The sequence below is a fragment of the Mytilus californianus genome, unplaced genomic scaffold (genome assembly GCF_021869535.1).
Source record: "Mytilus californianus isolate M0D057914Y unplaced genomic scaffold, xbMytCali1.0.p SCAF_6, whole genome shotgun sequence".
Taxonomy (NCBI): Eukaryota; Metazoa; Mollusca; class Bivalvia; order Mytilida; family Mytilidae; genus Mytilus; species Mytilus californianus.
This window is the reverse complement of record NW_026262712.1, coordinates 58895946-58915529: the sequence shown is the minus strand read 5'-3', so window position 1 is coordinate 58915529 and position 19584 is coordinate 58895946. Positions and strand designations below refer to the sequence as shown.

General features: G+C 32.7%; 1 long non-coding RNA gene across 1 annotated transcript in view; it reads left to right on the top strand.

Annotated features, from left to right (window-relative positions):
• Positions 1-661: 661 nt before the first annotated feature.
• The window catches only part of LOC127706164 (uncharacterized), a 122125-nt gene continuing 103202 nt past the window's right edge, over positions 662-19584 (top strand). Inside the window, exons 1-2 of the long non-coding RNA XR_007984272.1 lie at positions 662-742; positions 1383-1431. This is a non-coding gene — a long non-coding RNA (uncharacterized LOC127706164). The remainder of the gene's footprint in view (positions 743-1382; positions 1432-19584) is intronic.

Genomic DNA, 19584 nt, shown 5'->3' with positions numbered 1-19584 from the left:
ACAAATATAACAGTATTACGACGGTATAAAAGTTGCACAGAATAAATAAGTAATTTAATTAATTAAATGTTCGGCACCAACTTTATGTACTTCGTAAATATTTTAGCTCTTCAGCTCGGTCCACCTACATTTGACAACTACAAATAATATCGAACGATAAGGACATTCTTTGTCCTTCTTATATGTCGTTCTTAGACTGCAGTAAACCACTTTTAGCATTTAACTTGATCTCGCGGCAATTAATTCTGATGAATAGGTGTAAAATCAGTCTTTCATAACGACACAATGGAATACAAACGACTAATACAAGCACTTTTTGAACTGTTACCAAAATTGTGATGTAGATGAATTTGATTTTAATATTTGCCAATCAATTGTTCGACCAAATTATTCTCGATTTTAATATATGATGACAATGAAATTTTAAAAGCAAATCCACAAAAAAAAAAAAAAGAAGAAATCTTATAAAACAAGCTACACTATAGAACGTTATACACAATGTTTGAATATACCTATGCAAACTCATCAATACCAAGTTCTTGCAACTACTCTTTGGAGTCATTTACAACCAGCTTCCTCATTGTCAAAACTAAGACAAAGGATTCTTACAAACGAATTATTATCATAAAAATAATACTTTACCATATTTGTATATCTTTTGTAGTGTCTAGCAGAATATTAAACAGAAGGATGAAGATTTCTGTTTGTTTAGTCGTCTGTCTATTGTTAATGTCAGTTGGAGGTAAGAAAAACATAAAAAAAAAACTTTAATCCTTTACGTTTAATTTCTTTATTGTTATTTAAATTTCTTCTTAATTAAGGGTTGAGGTGAAAAGCGAACAGGGGAATTGAACTGAGGAACTGCTCCTCAAATTCGAAATAAATCAGAGTTTCAGGAGCCTTCTATACTTACAAAATGATACCGTATCGTAAGCTTTAACTTTTTATGAATCATATTTTATTAGTGTTAGTAATTTAAAATGGATCTAGGTAAGACATTTGTTTTAAATTTCTTTTCTAACATTTCAACAAAATATTTGTTTTCACTTGATGAAACACGATACACAATATGTAAGATGTATGCTATACGTAAATAATAAATCAGACAACCCACAACCAACAATATAAAACAAACTAAGAAATCACTTGTTAAAATGAATTACTGTTAACAAAGCATATATGTGTATGTGCGTGTGGAAAGGGTTTTACTTACACGATTGTGTTTGCAGTGTACAGTGAACATGTGGCATATTCGAAAAATGATTTAGTGTTCCCGATTATAACCAGGAGAGTCTCTTTATTTTCCGAGTTTCTAGGTGCATGACGAACATGAAAAACCTGGTCACGATATAAGAATACGGACAATATTTTTTTTCTTGTAGTCAACATGGCAAATGATGAAATGTTGGAAGACAATGGACTCATTCATGAGTAAGTTCGATTTACATCCTATGTCCCGTTTTGTTATATTATTAAAATTAATTGACTCTAAATATTTAGGAGTCGAATTATTTTTTAGTTAGTCGGTTTAATACCAGTTAACTTTATTAGAAATACTCAAAGTCAATGTATCTAGGAAAATAAATCTCCATAAAAGTATGAATTATAAAGCAACATTGGTTGAATTATAAATTAAAGTATAATAATTTCAAACGGGAAGAGCCCAACCATATACTGTTCAAAACAAACACAACACTTTCGGTGAACAAGGTATGATATACGGACATGATAAGAAATGCAACGGTGATGTACATTGAAGGAAAGAGGGACGAAAGATACCAGAGGGACAGTCAAACTCATAGATCGAAAACAAACTGACAACGCCATGGCCAAAAACAAAAAGACAAACAGACAAATAATAGTACAGATGACACAACATAGAAAACTCCAGACTAAGCAACACGAACCCCACCAAAATCTGGGGGTGGTCTCAGGTGCTCCGGAAGGGTAAGAAGATCCTGCTCCACATGTGGCACCCGTCGTGTTGCTTATGTTATTACAAATCCGGTAAATAGTCTAATTCGGTAGGTCACATTTGTAAAAAGGGAAGAGTATTGTAGTTACGACATAAGGAACAAATCCGATATCATCTGTGAAACGGTTATTCCATAACGGTCAACCAACTCGTGATGGCGTCCGTAAAAATTACGAAGGGATGATTTCAACTTCACCATTTGGAACTCTTGTTTTAATAGCTTCCTTGTGAGTAGCAATCCTCTATCAAGGAAATCATGATAGGAAATACAAGCCCGAGAATATCGTATCAATTGGGAGATATATACTCCGTATGCAGGCGCTGCTGGAATGTTGCTACATAGAAATGGAAAGTTCACAATTGGGAAGCTGAATTCATCTCTTTTGTCGTAAAATTTTGTTTTCAACCGACCCTCATTTTCAATTTCTAGATGTAAGTCAAGATATGAGGCAGACTTAACTGTATCTGTAGTATCCTTTATCTCTAGTTCGATGAGATAGATTCGTTCAACATAGTCACCAAATTTTGTATTATTTAGTGAGAGAACATCATCTATATAGCGGAACGTAAAGTTAAAGGATATTGCTAACTTCTTATCTTTCTTCCTAAGAAGTTTCTGTATTAAGTCAGCCTCATAATAATAAAGAAACAAGTCGGCAAGAAGATGGGCACAATTGATTCCCATTGGAATTCCGACAGTCTATTGAAAAACACGTCCTTCAAACGTAACAAATATGTTGTCAATCAAGAAATCAAACATCTTGATAATGTCAGTTTCAGAGAATTTTTTGTTTGAATCAGACTGATTCTTTACAAAGTAGGATTTATCCCTCCCCAAGACAAGATACTTGTATCTACGTTTGCCATTCTTTTTAATGAAACAAAGTAATACAAACTCTTTCAATTTGTCTTTTAGTTTTGAATGGGGAATACTTGTGTAAAGTGTAGAAAAATCAAATGTTTTAATACTATTGCAAGATGAGAGAGTCTTAGATTGTATGTACTCTAAAAGATCTTTGGAATTTTTTAGTATCCACATCTGATTCACGCCACCTCTAGAATAGGAAATTTCACAATAACTTTGGAGCCCGGCTTTGATTGCTGATAACATAGATGTTAATAATTTCGAAAGAGATTTCGTGCTTGTCCTCTTTAAGTGGTATAAAAAGAGCTCCATGTTGGCCTAGAAAATGTTATACAATGCTTGACTGCTGTTCTGGCCATATATGCATAAACAGAAGATGCATAGGAAGAAAGGACTAGTGAGTTTAAAGGTTCATTTTTTACAAAGAAACCGAAGAGATTCAAGAACAAATATTGTAACTTTTAACGAAGGATTTAAGTAAAAGAAAAACGATAATAAAAAAATAAAAATAGTATTTTTTTTCTGAATGTTTTTCTTACTCATCTGCAGTTTTATCACACGTTTATGATTACTAAAGAACAGTTCTACTGATCTTCAAGGTCATACTAAGGTTCGTAGCCGATTACATGGCTGCAAAAATAAAAACAATAACAAACGACAATCAAATTCTTTGGCACAATAAATCGTATAAATGAAAAACTTCCATATTGGCACAATAACTCGTATACTTGAAAAACGTCTATAATATATACAAAATATTAGCAATAGTAGAAATAAAAACGGAGAGTTGCAAACCTGCAGTTAAAAAAACAAAAACTCAAGGATTGACTGATCATATTGTAAAAAAGACAAAAAAAGCGAACACTTGTCCTAAAGACATTGCACATGGGTAAAACGAACCGTGAACTCATATGCTTCGAATGGGTTAGACGATCCGGGTCTAAACAGCCATCATATTGATAATTTCCAGTAAAAATTTTATTCAACAACTAGATTATAGGCTCCTGACTCGGAACAGGTACATATATAATGTTGCGATGTAACACAGGATTTTGAGCGAGGGTTTATCAATTCAATTGCAGTTTTCGTCAATACTGCATACATTTCTATGTATGTTGTGAACTTGAAGCGAGGGACGGAATATATTGTATTCTCTTAATCAACTCTAAAGCTATCGATATTATTCATTCCTATGCCCTGCAGTTAGTTTTGTATATCACTCTAATGATCTTCAGCCCTATCATAAAAAATGAGTAGTGCTGTATGACGTTTACAGTTGTTTGAGTTATATCCAGCAGATACTGGTACTGGTGCTTGTTTTTGTAAACATAACATGTTAGCAATATAAAATCGTACTTCTAGAAAGATATGTCCACCAAATACACAGATAAAAAATGAAAACAACACTTTATTAAGTGCATGCGTCCGAAGCGTTTGTTCTGGTTTTACTTTCATCAGGAACGCTTAAAGTTAAATATTTGAAAGCCGAGGATGTATAATAGCCAAGACCGTTGCAGTGCTATATAACCAACTAATACCTAAACAAATCAGCCAAATTCATCAAAAGTAAACTTTGCCTGAGGAAGTTGAACCTTAGTTCTTTATAATTTCAAAATTTACACACGGACAAAGTTAGAAAGGTTTTTATACATCATGTCAGTACCGAAGAAAGTACTACTAGATCTAACAAACAAACAAATGTATGATACTATGTTTTCTTTTATCGAGTATCAATTGTCAGTATTGTCTTCTTTTAGTCGTAAAAAAAAGAGCTCCATGTTGGCCTAGAAAATGTTATACAAGGCTTGACTGCTGTTCTGGCCATATATGCATAAACAGAAGTTGCATCGGAAGAAAGGGCTAGTGAGTTTAAAGGTTCATTCTTTACAAGGAAGCCGAAGAGATTCAAGGACAATATTGTAACTTTTAACGAAGGATTTAAGTAAATAAACAACGATAATAAAAAAATAAAAATAGTGTTTTTTTTCTGAATGCTTTTCTTACTCATCTGCAGTTTTATCACACGTTTATGATTACTAAAGAACAGTTCTACTAATCTTCAAGGCCATACTAAGGTTGGTAGCCGATAATATGGCTGCAAAAATAAAAAAACAATAACAAACAACAATCATATTCAACATGTTTAAGTAAACTGACTATAATGGAAGCATTTTTATAATGAAAATGTATTCAGGAAAGGGTTCATCAATTTTTAAGTTGCAATACATACATGAAACAGCTTTTTAGACGTGTTTGGTCCCTTGAAAGGAAAACAACATGTGTTGTACGCAGCAGAATTAACACAAGGACCATTAGAAGAAAAAAAAACGCTGGAAATTTCCAATGAACAATGTTGTAGTACTTGGATATCAAAGTCTGAAAATCAAATTTCAAAATATATTAATAATGACTTCCTAGAGGTTATTCAAGTGTTCTACAAAACACATGTATAGGAGTATTAATCGTGACTCGTTTTTCATTTAATGTTTTGATTAGGTATACTTTTACATGTAAGCAACTGCAATACGTTTTTGTCTGTGCAATATCATTTTACCGTATCTTCTGTACATACTCTCCATTAAACAGATGTTTAGTTGAATTAGGGGTTTAGCTGTAATTTTTTAGTAACTGCGAGTTCTCTGTAATTGGTATTTGTGGTTGTAAAACTGTTTTTGTTTTTGCTCCATTTAGAATTGAAGCGATTTCTTTTGCATCTTGGTTTGTAAATCGAACCCTTAGAATTTCTAGTTTTGAACAGTATACTACTTTTGCCTCTAATATATATTCATTTATTACAAAATCATGTATCAACTGATAAAAGACTTAACGTACTGGTCTAAAAGAACTTCGAAATCAGCATAAGCTGTCTGAAAAAAAATATTACCATTTATTGTTAGTGAATTTGTAATTATGACAGACACAAATATCCTCAAATTAACGATAAATCTTCTCAAAGTCTATTCAATGAAAATGAAACATATTTTGTTTGTGTTTGGATAATATGAGGCAGGTGTTACCTGTGAAAGGGGACAATGTCAGAAAACCTGTAGGATACTTTACGATATCGAGCCTCCGCATGGGGTTTTTGATTATGTGATTACTTGGCTGTTTTTACAGTGATTATTTGATTACTAGACAAAATATTTCATGATTGTTTCATTATTTGATAATCTAGGACTGTATTTTTTATTATTTGATTATCTTGTTTAAAAAATTATTTAAGATTATATGATTATATTGGCAAAAAAAATGTGCTTATGTGATTACTTGGACACCCCCATGAGGGGCCTCGATATCCATTTAACCGCAGATTTATATATAGAAACATTTCTCTATGCAATTCCCAGCATAATTCTGGTGAGAAAGTAACTGAATATAATAAAAAAAAAACAAAAAAAAAATGATTTATACACTAAACACAGAAATATATATTACATATTATTAGAAGTATTATACATCTCAGGGATTTGTCTCGTTAGATACAGCACCCGGGCATCACTGTAGAAGAAGCTGTTCATTAGATACGCTGATCACTCTATAACCGAGGTTAACTTATAATTATAGAACCTGGCAATACACATTTCATGGTGTGAAAAAGACAAAATAATAATAATAATATAAAATGTATATTTAAACTATTTTCACTTTATCAATAATTGTTATAATGCATATGTAAATTGATATCTTTATCGATTGATGATATTGGTGGAATTGAAATTCTATTAAAATGTTACAATATATCATGCCTTTTATTTATACAGAGGTATGTGTCATCATACATTAGTTAATACCTTTCAAATTCTTTTGAAGTCTCGGTAAAAGCTAGCATTTACAAAATTACAAAGTATATGATGCATTTATAGTGAACCTTAAAAAACATATATTACATATTCAATTATAGAGGTATAATATTTTGATCGAGAGATTGATTGTAAAAACCATAAATTGTTATCAAACAAAAAAAAAAAAAAAACTGAAAGGGTTACACGGATAGGTCTTGTTACGTCAGAATTACTGACTAAACCACGTACCTGCGAACTACTGGAAAAGATCTGCATATTACACACGACACGAATGATACCTGTTTTACGACATGTATCTAGCTCCATTGCAGATTACTGTGCATCAGATCCCTTATGTACAACAATTATGAGTTATGCTATGTGCACAACCACTTGCAAAATCAACCTAGCTGTATGGTAAATTCTCAAACTAAATAAAATTGAGAATGGAAATGGGGAATGTGTCAAAGAAACAACAACCCGACCATAGAACAGACAACAGCAGAAGGTCACCAACAGGTCTTCAATGCAGCGAGAAATTCCCGCACCCGGAGGCGTCCTTCAGCTGGCCCCTAAACAAATATATATACTAGTTCAGTGATAATGAACGCCATACTAAACTCCAAATTGTACACAAGAAACTAAAATTAAAAATAGTACAAGACTGACAAAGGCTAGAGGCTCCTGACTTGGGACAGGCGAAAAAATGCGGCGGGGTTAAACATGTTTATGAGATCTCAACCCTCCCCCTACACCTCTAGCCAATGTAGAAAAGTAAACGCACAACAACACGCACATTAAAACTCAGTTCAAGAGTTCAAATGGTTACATCTGAGATTCGTATAACCACTGATACAGTAATCTCAGGTTACATGGAACATGTGGAAGGTGATATGCGGTACTATATTGAATCTGGATACCGGACATGTCAGACACTCTACCACCAATACAATAGAAAATAACATTATTGAAGCTTGAGGGCTACAACTAATTAAAACTTGAACAGTTCTGTGCATTTAGTCCGACAGTCAATTTTTTTTTTCAATGAATATATTATACAAATAAGAAGATGTGTATGCAAGAGCAGAGACCAAATGACGTAATGACATAAAATTTAACAGGTATAGGTCATCATATGCCTTCAACAATGAGCAAGTCCAATACCGCATAGAAAGCTAATAAGTGCCCAGAAATGACAAATTAATGTAAAACAATTCAAACTAGAAAAACTAACACCCTGGTACATGTACAAAACAATAAAGGAAAAACAACCATTACATACAACAACAAACAACCACTGAAAATAACGGACTCCTGATTTGGGACAGGCATATACAGAACTTGGCGGGGTTAAACATATGTTAGCTGGAAAAGAAAAACTATAAAAGTCAGTTAAAAGGATCTTAACTTATCAGTACATAGCCCAAAGTAAAATTAAAGTATAGTTTTATTGACCTTGAAAAGACTTGACAAGCAGGTACTTATAGTAGATCGATATCAGGCAAGTGGATGAGAAAGTGAAGTTCTGTACTAATTCAGATTGTTAATCTCCAGAAAATGTCATGAAGAGTTCAAGTAAGAATTCCACTTTGTTGATTTCTGCCAAGTACTTAAAAGGCGACAAAAAGTCTATTCAATGTCACGAATAGCTGATAACAGTTAATATCTTCTAAAAACGTACAGACAAAAGTTAAATTACCACTGCCAAAAAAGAAAAAAATAAACAAACATGTCAGGCCGACTATACGGTATGGGTTTTTCTCATTGTTAAAGGCCGTACGATCGCCTATAATTGTTGTCATTTGAATTTTGGTGGATACTTATCTCATTGGCGATCATACCACATCTCCTTATTTTTATAAACATCTGAGAAACGTCCCACTCTAAAACAGTATAGAAAATGGCATACGTGTTTCTGTTTCCATATATACATAGAGCAGAAAAACCCTAACAGATTCAGTGGTCATGAAAGTATCTTTAAGCTCTGATCATAAATGTATATCTTTCGGATGCATGGGTTTGCAACTGGCTGCACTGCATCAAGGATTTGTATAGTACAAATCATTTACTGAATGTAGCAGGTGATAACATAAAACCACTCGTTTGAATTTATGTGACAAGCTGATGGGAAACTATGCTAGACATGCTATATTTTTTCTTTGTTTCTTCCCAATGTTCACTTCATTGCGGTACACCACTTTTTACTAATAGATCTGGTAATATAAAGTTTATTATTTCTATTTAAACTTCTCATTGTTTCATTTTCTTTATTTTATTTACTCCTGTGATGCTAAGTCAGTCATGGAGAAAACAGAAGTTGTGTAAATTCTGCTCAAGACCTGTAGGTACATTATGAAGATACGTTCATTTTCATTGAACTAGTACACATGTTTTTAAGGTGTTTAGGGGCTAGCTGAAGCCCATCTCCGGGTGCGGAATTTTCTCGCTGTGACCCATTGGTGGCCTTCGGCTGTGTTCTGCCCTTTGGTCGGGTTGTTGTCTCTTTGACAAATTCCCCATTTCCATTCTCAATTTAATGAAGATGTAAATGACACATTCCATGTAGAATGATTTTGAAATTTAAAAGAAAATAAATCTATGTCAATAATTTTTTTTAATTTTTCTATTAATTTCGATTAATTTGCACATAGACTCGATCAGAGTGGGATTGGGGGAAAGGTGCCCGGCCCCCCTTTTGTGGGAAAAAATTGGTTGATTATAGATAGGAAATCAATTAAGCATGACTGGTAGAGCAGGCCCCCTCTTAGGCAGTCAGTGCCCCCCTCCCCTCCCTTATGAAAATTTCTGGATCCACCACTGTTGATTAAGGAAAATCAAATAAGATCATTCAGGGAGCAACCATTTAACTTCAAAGAGGGGGTTGTAAGGGGTTATGGTGAATTTTTATTGTGCATTTTGTATTACCAATCTTTGAGGGTCTTGATGGGTCCCTCATTTCTGTATTCCTTTTATTTTAAGGTCATTTTTGAGTGATCGTTATATCTTTTGCCACTATTCTCTATTCTTTATAATTAAGTGCCCCTTCATTCTCTATTCTTTATATTTGAGTGCCCATTATTCTCTATTCTAACTTTTTTGCTTTATTTCTCTATTGTTTTTGGTTTTGCCATTTATTCTGCGCATTTTGTCCATTATTCTCCTTCTTTTTCGAAAACACATTAAATATAATATCAAGAACGATTTTAAGTTAATTTTCCTGAATATTATACACAAAAAAATGAGATCACCGGTTTTTAAAAAAAAATTGTATGTTCGGATAACAGAACATTCGAAGTCGACTTTTTCTTATGGTATCCAGTTATCCATCAGACTGTTTATGATTACTATCTGCTTATTACGAATCTTTGTACAGATGCAAACATCTGCCTGATTGATCAGCGGTAAATTTTCCAAGAGAAAATCAGAGAACTCAAGGAATATTTTACCATAAACGTAGTATATTTTAATTAGTTTGTTTTGCATTATTTTCACGAACAACATGGACATTCTCAACAAAAACTGAATCAATTCATAATCAGGTTGATATATTAATTCGAAACAAATAAATAATAATGATAGAAGGAGTTTTCGAAAGGATCTTCACTCTTAATAACATGAACATCTGATTGCAGCATGTACACATTTCTTCAAATATAAATACAGAATAATCGGTTTTAATTAGAAGACAAATTTAATTTTAACGTCGTCTTTATGCCCATACATTTGTACTGTTCTAAACACTTGATGTCCGAACCAATGTCGGTGCAGTACAGTTTTAAATTGGAACAACATGCATGTTGTGAATTGGTTGTATCTTTGATCGTTTAATTAATTTTGTGGATATACATAGAATCTCGACATGTTACAAAAACCGTATTTTCATGTTAATATTAAATTTTGTAAACACATTAAAACAGGAATAATAGTACTGTAAATGAAGAGTTGTCACCGGATAGATACCGTTACTGGTGAACCGCTAGTCCCCGATAATGGCATGAGCTCATATTTCGGTGCGTCTGTACTTGGATAATAACATAACTTTATTTAATTCCAAATGTAGGAATCAAAGAAGAAACTAAGGTTCCTACTTTCCAAAACAAAGACGATTTAGGTGAATTCGGCCATTCCTTTAAATCCCTTTTGGATATATAATTTCTTAAGTCTTCAATCATTTATCCTCTATAAGTATTTTATCACAACGTAGAAACACCACTGTTTGATTGTTTATTGGATATCATCAACTCAGTAATCGGTGCCTTGGACTGGCATGACTCATAGCCTACCTTTGTTTTAATTACCAATTGCTAAACTGTAAAATATTAAAATCACTTAATGTAATATTCCTGTAGGCAAATTTGACATTGAGTGGGTTTGGCTTTTCTTGTTTTGCTATTTTATACAGCTTCACACGTATTAAAGTATTTATACATCTTTGGCTACAAAATTTTGCGATTGATCGTTCAAGATGAAGACTACATTTTGTAAATTTAAATGCCCTTCGGACGCACTAAATGTATCAAATGTGTTTTCTTCTTTATTAAACAATGAAGTTTCCAAATGATACAGTTTGTTTCTGATATCTCATTATAACAGGGGAATGTTTCTTTAGTTTTTACACTTACCTAATATATGACGAAAAAAATATATAACCTGGTCACGTTGTTGAAATATAAATAATACTTTACCCAAAGTCAACATGGCAAATAAAGAGATGCTGAAAGATAATGGAATCATTCATAAGTAAGTTAAGTAGTATGGCTTGATTGTTTATGTTTTATTCATTTTGTTATTCAAAGGAATCTGGTAACGGTTGAACGAGTCTGTTCGGTAAGAGTTAATCTGATGAGAAATTATTAAATATAAAAAGAAAATGTCCCTTGTACGAAATGAACACCGTTTAAATATAAGTGATATGCATATTTTAGTTTGATCAATTGTATTGCAGATAACAATATCCTTCTAAACAATGAAAATCCAACCACCTATCAAACACTTCAGATGAAAATTCATCACAGTTAGAAATAATCAGGAATGCAACGCTAAAGGATATTGTACTAATATTTCTTGCTCCGTAAAATCATGTTCAAAATTGAAAAAAAAAGAAAACGTAAAAATTTCAATATTACGTAAATCTATTATAGAAAGCTGAATATATAATGCAATATGTTTCTTATTTAATGACTTTTGATTGCAATCTGAAACACGACAAGTGCATAACGAATTATGAACTTTCTACCCATTCGAATTACATGAGTCCATCTCCAGTTGTAATGGGGTATGTTTTGCTCCTGTGTAAATTTTTAAGGACTGTTGTTTTCGTCTTTTCTCCACCGTTGTCGTGTATGTTATAGCAAAGTTGCAATAATTAAAATATTCTACAATTTTGCATAAAACTAAGAATGAAAATTAATGTAAAAAAGCGACGAACTCGTAAAACAACATACACGACAACGGTGAAGAAAAGACAAAAACAACAGTCCTTTTGCATTGGTTATTCAATCCCACCCCCCTCATCCTCGTACCACTTTACTTAAAACAAAATCAAAAGAAAGACATACATGTACGTGGAAGAATATGTTGGCTATGCGTCAATTATACATCATCCCGATGACACAAAAGCATATAATGACCTCTAGAACTAAGCATATACTCTTCAAAAGTAAATAGATTTCTTCAAAACCTGTGAAGCTCTGAATTGTCTACAGTTAACAAAAAAAATTAGATGTGATAACCACGGTGAGTTCCTGACTAGAATCAGACAAACCAAAAGGAGGGGTTGAACTTTACTTTTGTTTTCATTTTAACCAACCCCTTGTACTAGCGATCAATGGACTTGCAAAGGTACATACAGGAAGGTCAGCGCAATACTCAAATCATCGCAGCAATTTATACATGTTATATGCAATCTTATTTTTTACTGTATATAAGGATATTTTCGAGAGAGAGAAAACACATTTTGCAAATTACAATCAAATGTTAAATTTAAAAGAGGTTATTATTTTCTTACCTCCTACGGACACTAACAACAGACAAACGACTAGACAGAGAAAAACTTTCATTCTTCTTTTGAGTTCTCTACTATAGATATACAGATTTTAAAAAAATATGTTGTAACAGATATTTCGTTATTTGAAAACAAGGCAATGAGTTTTTAAATCAAGATGTTCAATGCTTAACGAGTGTAATTAGTAATTGTAAATAAAGGCAACAGTAGTATACCGCTGTTCGAAACTCATAAATCGATAGAGATAAAAACAAATCCGGGTTACAAACTAAAACTGAGGGAAACGCATCAAATATAAGACGAGAACAACGACACAACAAAAACACAACATTAAAATGTAACACACACAGAAACGAACTATAATATAACAATGGCCATTTTCCTGACTTGGTACAGGACATTTTAAGAAAAAAATGGTGGGTTGAACCTGGTTTTGTGGCATGCCAAACCTCCCGCTTTAATGGCAACGTCAAACACAACACCAAAACGATAACATCATATGACAGGACCACAATACAAATAAATGGGAGAACATATAGGACAAAGAAACACACGAATAATAGCTAGCAGAAGGTACTAGGCTTAAAATTCAATACGCCAGACGTGCGTCTTGTCCACACAAGACTAACCAGTGACGCTCAGATAAAAAAAGTTTGAAAGCCAAAACAAGTACAAAGCTGAAGAGCACCGAGGACCAAAACTTCCAAAAAGTTGCGCTTAACACGGCCAGGATTTTCTGCCTGGGACAAGAACATCCTTATTATTTAGAATGATTTATAATTTTGCAAACAGTAAATATTATAAAATGACTATATAATAGTTATACATGATAAAACAAAAGTGGGGACTAACTACAGAATAAGACCCTCGTATAATTACAACTAAGTTCTTCTTTGTCCTAACTCTGGCTACTGAAAGGGTATTGCGACTTATTTGTTATCGTCCGTCCGTTTTTACCGTACGTCTTAATTTCTTTTTATTCTATTTTCGTAGTTTGCATCAGTCTTAAAATGTCCATATTTATCAATCTACAATTTCTTGCATTATATACATTAATTGAATTCCTTGACAGAAAATCACTCCAAATCTTATTTGTACATTAATTCAACGAAAACGAGCTGACTGTTTTAGTCGGTTTCAATCCGAGCTGGTTTTACATATTTTCTATTAAAACATACGCGGGTATGTTAAGGCAATTTTTTCAGGGGCAAATAACTCTTGTAATGCTCATGAATATTAATGAGCAACGTTGCGTCTCCATAGTGACGACGCTGTCCGCTTCATTTCTCTGGTCGTCAATCGCTCTCGTATTTTGTTCTTTTTATTGATAAACTATGCAGAATTAGATAAATAATGATAATTTGTTGTAGTTAAAAACCATATGTCACATTATTTTACAAGCCATAACTTGTATTGTATGAAAATCCTTCTTGTCGATCTCGCAACGGAGGTGTGGCTTATTTTCCTTATTTGGAAAACCGATTCAACAGGAAGCTTGAAACCCACATGTTTTGAACGGACGGATTGTTTTTGTTGCATGAGGCGAAGAATGGCCCATGTACCCAAGGATTTCAGCATACAAGCAGAATCATACGACATAACTTGACTATGAGTAAGTATTCTGTCGTCTTTTTGCTGTTTTCTGTAGCCGACTATCTTCATTTTGACAAAAATCTACCCTTGAAGTTGTATCTTCTCCCCCTTTTTTCCATCTGTTCAGTAGAATTAAGAAATTATCCCTGAACCAAGGATTTGCATAGTATACTATGCCTGAACTATCATAAATGCAAGTCCATTGATGGTCCACGGTGTTTATGTGCAATTTAGGTGAAGTTTTAGAATACCTATGAGTTGTTCTTGAAATTTGTTTTGCTATGAGGGTTGTAAAGGGGGGGGGGGTGCTTGCACGGAAATAACGTGAAATAAGACATAATTTCACGTTGAACGTGAAATAATTTCTGTCATGAACGTTGCACGAAAAATAAAGACTGCTGTGAACCTTTTGTGACTGAGTCACTGTCTTGTATATATAAACTCTCTGTTTTATTTGTTATTCCTGATTTAGTATACACATGTATGATGTAAATGGTTTACGGCTTTTAAAAAAGTATTTCTTGACGATCCCTGCCAAGCATTTGAATTTTATTTGAAAAATACCGAGCACGCAAAATAAGCATTTGAAAATCACGATGCACGTAAAATTAAATAAGCAGAACACGTTGAACGAGGCACCTGTCTTGCACGACTGAACGTTAAATAAAAAAGTAAAAACACGTTGAACGTGAAATAAAAAACGGCGATCACGTTGCACGAAAATAACCCTTTACCACCCTCTGCTATAGTTACACTTTTTGATATAAAAAAAACTTAATGTGCTCTAGCCTATTCCATGGTTGGCCAGTTGACATTCAATCTGTTTGAATTCATGAATAATGGATATTATTTCTTTTGAGAGCGAGTGATATCAGAACATGAGATTGGCAATTCTGATAACAAGGTGCTGTTCTAAAATGAATCTGAAGGCAACTGTAGAAGAAGAAGACACTAGACTAAATTTTCAACAAAGACCCCACCTCAGTATTATCAATATAAACTGTATTGAGCACCTTTATTATCACAGAGTTTATAACTTTGCAGACAGTGTGTAGGCAAGACACTGCCAGATGTTTTAAAGTTACATGTAGCTATGTACATGTACAAACTACACTTTCCCTCAATTTCAAAGCTGCATCATGCGAGGTCAGTTTTTCGATGTGCCAAAACAATAAAAATTCTAGATTTTTATTCACATAAAGACTTGAAAGACTTATGTGTAACTGTAAGCTGATTGATTTTTTATTCTTTGCTGCCGCAGGCCAGATTCTATTTTCTAAAGAAAATTTTGCATAGTACGTATACCTATTAATGTACAAGCAAATGTAGTACTTACTAAATAGAAATTCTGAGAGACCTAAAAGAAGTTTTTAAAAACCTGGGCTATTGGTCCTGTGTCCAAGTGTAAATCTTATATATATACAAATATATATACCATTATTTTATTCTGTATGCTACTTTGTACATCTGTACATGTTGTAGTTCTTTAATATGTATATGAATAAAAGGAGATGTAGGGTGTACATTGTACATTGTTTGTGTACATAATCATGTATCATGAGACAGCTACCGAAGTTCTTTCTGTTCGACATTTTGTACTACCAGAATAAAGTTCATTCTGTTTATATACTACAGTCAGGGATATAACTCTATAGGGTTATTACAGAAAAATAACATACATTTGTTATTGTGGACTAAAAAATCAAAGAACTGTGATAACATACATGTATGTATTTTACATGTTTCAAAGGGACAATATACATCACTAGTTTAGTTAAAATGCATACAAGTTCTATTGATATTACTATTGTCTTTATGTATACTTAACTATAGAAAGATATAACAGTTCATAGTTTGCCTATTTTGCATAGTACACCTATATGTTATTACAGAAAAAATATGCCTGTAATAACTAAGGCCTTAGGGTGTTATCACAGCTTCTCTATATCACTCCAAAGCATTTTCTCAGACATACATCATGCTTAATTACAATGTATTTTAATTTATTGTAAGAAATAATGACCAGAGCATGTACATGATGTAATGAGGTTCTGCGCAAGCTTCCCAGTAATTCCGAAGTGTCTCATATAATAAGTTATATTCCTTTAATAACTAAGCTATGTTATTACAGCTAAGTTTATCCCTTAAAAGCCTCGTCTCATTGATTTACCATGGTTAATCAAAAATGTATTAATTTAAATAAAAAATTAATTATCAAGGCTATGCATTTAGTTTCTGTGCAAAGTCACAAGAGTTCCCTAGAGCCCATTATAAATTAAAATATTTTTGATTTATTTTACAAATAACAAACACATATGTTATTGCAGATTTAGAAAATTTAAGGAATAAAGAGTAGACAACTCATGAAAGTATCTGTAATAACACATGCAAGTTATTTTCTGTAATAACCCTATAGAGTTATATCTCTGACTGTACTAGTAACAGTCTTTATGAAATATGTTACATTTATTAAAAACGAAAATTAATATTATAATTATTCAGCCTATTAAATTGATGTCATGTATATGGAGGTGTCTTCGAAAATATTGAAAAACAAATGTCACCCACAGAATCAGACAAGTACCAAATAAAAAAGATTTACATTTGTATCTAGCATTCCTCTCTTAATATAAAATAAATAATATCAAAACTGGAAAACATATTATGATTGCCAACAACTCTCAGCAGGAACAGATCCAATTGAAGTAGAAAAGGGGGGGGGGGGGTGCTTGGCCCACCTTTTCTGGGGGAAATTTGGTTGTTTATATAGGAAATCACTGAAGCATGACTGGAGCAGGGCCCTTCTTAGGTAGTCAGTGCAGTGGGCCCCAACTTATGAAAATTTCTGGATCGGCCACTGAGATAGCATCACATTCAAGAAATATAGCATCACATGACAATGAAAGACCCTGGGGATCGGGAACACTGGGTTGCTGTATGGCGTTTAATGCTAATTTGATATAGGTTTGGAAGTTAGAATATTCACTTTTCTGAAATGTACCTGTATAATCATTTTAAAAAATAAGACTTAAAATAAATTTGTCGTTTCGGAATCTAATGCATTCTGGGTAATATTTTCAAAAACGTTCACCAAAAAGTTGTGATTGGCTTAACACGTAATAAATATTGGAATTCCATCCAATGATGTGGCGTTATTTTCATTTTGGTGTACGAACAATGAGATTACCCATAGTCCTATATATAGATTCCGAAAAGGCGAATTACCTACCTGAACCTTTTTGTTTCAACTTGGAGGCTGGAAACAAGCATTTAATTTAAATTTGTTTTGGCCTGAAGTAAATTAAATTAACAAACATTTTTTTTTTTGCAAAAACTTGTTATATTGATAGTTAGGGACTGTTTTACAAAAATGTTAGGTGGATATTGTTAAGTTTTTAACACACCATTTTTTCACAAAATTATTGCATGTACTTTACTTGGAATACAATATAAATCATACATGTTTATATATGAAAAATATTTGTATCTGTAATACTGCTTACTGGATGTGATCTTTTTTTTTGTGTTCACAATTGTAAATTGTTTCTTTTTTATTATTACAGGTTCAAGATGACAATGATGAGAACAAAAGTGCAAAAGATAAGCCTTACATGTACATTGCAATAAGTGACTGCAGAATGTATGAACAGTTGGTAATCCACAAGCTTTGTGTCAAAATACTTCTTTTTCAACACATATTTTATCGTCATCCAGAAAACATGGAAAACAATGTGTTCTGGGCAACATAACTTTTTGAAATGGAATAAAGTTAACTTTCCAACCAGACATTCCACAGTGTGATCATGGTGATGTCAAACAGCATGTTAAAATAAATCTAGTAAGACTCAGCTTAAAGGTAAAAGGAGGAACCAGTTATTGACACCCACCTTTTCTTGCCTGTTTTTCTGGACAGAAAGAAAACCCTCCATTAATAGAATGCAGAAAGTGAAAGATATAGCTAATCATGCTAATTGACTGTTAAATTGTAAAATTTATGGAACCTACAGATGGAAACGTGTGTAAAGCATAGACTTCATTCAATCTATAAAGTAATTCAACATCTTGTAGCAGCCTCGTAGAGATTGTTCTACAGCCGTACAGGTTGATCTAAAGTGAACAGTTCTAACTTTCAACATGAACACAGAGATTAATTTAAACAAGTACAATTTGTGCACATATACATTGTACATGTATAGTGGAAAAATTACATGTGCAATTTGTTACTAACAGAAGACCAACATAAAAGGGCTAAAAGTTATAGAGATCTGTAAATTTACATAAGAACAGCAGTATCAACATTTGAACAATAACTTCATCCATTATTTTTTTGTCAAGTGTGTGTATTAAAACATTAATTTGATTAAATATTTCTTTTTATGCACTGTATTTACAATTTCGTGAGTAATTAGGTCAGATCGATTACAGATTTTTATGAAAGTTATTGGGTCTTTCATCACAATTATTTATAGGTCACTGTACAGCTTTCAACAATGAGTAAAACTCTTATCATGTGCATTTATACATATAATTACCTGAGTTATGCTACATTAAATACACAAATTAACAAATAATGACAGACAGCAACCAAAAAAGAACAACATCAGCTTTATCTTGAGAGACTGGCATATAAAATGTGACATAGTAAACATTTTTTTGAGAGTTTTACTGTGACATTAACATGATTAAGAAAGGGCATTAAATATCATGTACATGTATGGGTACATATAAAAATAAGAAAATGTGGTTTTATTGCTAATGAGACAACTCTCTGCAACATGGACAAGCAACTAAATGAGGTAGAAGTCAACAACTAAAGGTCAGTGTAAGGCCTACAACTATGAGCAAAATTCATACAACATAGCCATTTAGCTTAAATGCGCGTCTAATAAATTGTACTGCCTTTAATAATTGAGGGTGTTAAAGTACAAAATTCAATAAAAAGAAACCAGAAAAAAAAGTTCAACCCTGAGAAATCCTTAGAAAATTGTGTAAATAATGACAAATGAAACATGCAGTGGTGGATCCAGGTTTAATGTATGAGATTCAGGTTGTTCAATAGGAGGCGGTACCCTGTACTTTTAATTCTCATGTTACGGAAAGTTTCATGTACATTCACCAGCTAAATTTAGGATTTTTTATATTCTTGTAATATATTTAAAAGAATCTACTATAAGGTGCAAAGTGTCAGTCAACATGAGAGATAATTAAAACCCTGGTGACTAGCTTAAGTATAGATATCAATGAATACCAGCAATTGACAAGTTCAAATTCCATGGACAATGCAGAAAAACAAAAGAAATATATCAATAGCTCAATCAAAATTGATGTCAAACACACAAAACATGCAAAAGGACATCAGTTATGG